The sequence below is a fragment of the Octopus bimaculoides genome, chromosome 10, assembly GCF_001194135.2.
Source record: "Octopus bimaculoides isolate UCB-OBI-ISO-001 chromosome 10, ASM119413v2, whole genome shotgun sequence".
NCBI lineage: Eukaryota > Metazoa > Mollusca > Cephalopoda > Octopoda > Octopodidae > Octopus > Octopus bimaculoides.
The window spans coordinates 28416024-28418183 of record NC_068990.1 but is presented as its reverse complement, the minus strand read 5'-3'; positions in this window follow the sequence as shown (position 1 = coordinate 28418183).

Here is a 2160-nt window from a genome sequence, read left to right as displayed (position 1 = left end):
ATATATATATATATATATATATATATATATATATACGAGGGTATGGCAAAAAGTAATGCCATTTTGTTTAGGACAGGTATAATTACCAACATAGGAACATGTATCATGCATCAAAATGAAGCTGGTCCTTTCTGGATCTCATCCCTAATTCTCAACATAGTCACCGTTTCTCTCAATAGCAATGTTCCGCCTTCGAATCAGAGCATATATCCCTGTCCTCTAAAATGTTGTTGACTGTTCTTTGAGCCACTTCTTCACTACAGTTTCTACTTCCTCGTCACTGAAATAATGTTTCCCTCGCAAGCCCTTTTTCATGGGGCCGAAGATTATTCCAGTGTCGAGGAAGTGAAAACTGTAGTGAAGAAGTGGCTCAAAGAACAGTCAAGAGAATTTTACGGGGCAGGGATACATGCTCTCATTCGAAGGAGAAACATTGCTATTGAGAGAAACGGTGATTATGTTGAGAAGCAGGGATGTGATCCACAAAGGACCAGCTTCATTTCGATGTATGATACATGTTCCTGTGTTGGTAATTATACCTGTCCTAAACACAATGGCATTACTTTATGACCCACCCTCGTATATACATACATACATGCATACATACATGCGAGAACATATAGCCAACGATATCATACTGTGTCTCTCTCTCGCATTTTCTGTGTCAGTGTCCATCTGTCTATCTGTCTGTCTCTATACAAACATACATGCATACATACAGATAAGCAGACGGACAAACTCACTGACAGACACAATTTGAGATTGTGTTTACATTCAAAAGACTTCGGGGAAGTATATCATTATTTTTTACAGGATGAACGTAGAACAGCGTGAATCCGAAGAACATCGTATTTCTTCACTTTCAATACATTCTCGAAAGTAAATATGTTGATGAAAGTTATTTGCCATCGCAGAATATTTCCTTTCTTAAAACATGTTTTCACCTTTTAAGAGCACTTCGAGATACCGCTGTATTTTCACCTCGTTGTGTGCCACTTCACCCAAAACTACTTCAGGTCGCTGAATCTAACAAGAGTACGAGTTCTTGGTGGGAATCAACCGAAAAAGAAATATAAAATATTATTCTTTCCAAGGTCAAATTATTCATGTACCGCAAGTATGGTACAGATTGATCCAGATGTTTGAGCGTGCATTGAGGACACACACACAGAAGGTATTTTTATATATTAAGATTGGGGGTCCGAGCTGATGTCTGCCAAATAAATAATAATTGATGGGCGCATGAAAAAGAGCGAGAATGGAAACAAGAACCTATCTGTTTGTTGTTAACATGTGCTGGAAGAAGCAAGCATGAATATTTGGTCGCCCTAATAATTCACTATTTGAAAACATCGCTTCCCAATTTATATTCATATCACATGTGATCCACCGGTGAAAGGGGACTTCGGGACACCTCCTCACGTGTATTCCGATGCGAATAACAATAGTGATCAGATACTCAATTTCGAAACGACGAGAGCTTCATAAGAATGAATAGGTTCGTTGTTGACAGTGCCAAAGTATTGATCAGACCCTGAGATGCTGTTATACGCCACTGGTCACGATGCGCTTCCAATCCTCTCTTGATTGCATCATTTTTTTCCATCTTGATACAAATTGCTCAATTAAATCGTCTTCCAGGCTGCTAAGTTACGTTGTTATTTAGTTATAAATTTGTATTGAAGTCCTGAACACCATAAAGATACAGCTTTACAGCTTATAAATCAGTGTTATTTTGTCTCTTAATGCACCGAACAATAAAAATGTTATGTAGTAAATTAATAGTTTTATTTTGTTTACTATTAAACCGTCCGAACACAAAACGCCTATTTTGTATTTATATTATATATTAAACCTAAAGAGAAACCATGTCGAGGCAATATCAAAATTGATTACGAATACTACGATAAATTCTTTAAAATTTGCCAAAATTATTTTATTACTTTAGAAAGGAGGAAGGCCATCCGCAGTAAGACCGATGCGGCAGAGAGGGCCTCAAGATGGCTGTGGATCAAAAGAGGAGAACCATGGAATAGCTAGTTAGCCATCTGGACACAAGCTGGGGTCTGATCAGCCCCAACTGGATCCCCTGGAGGAGAGTGTATGATGTTGAAAGACCCGAAATACCCGATGATACAAGGCACATCACTGAAGATGTGT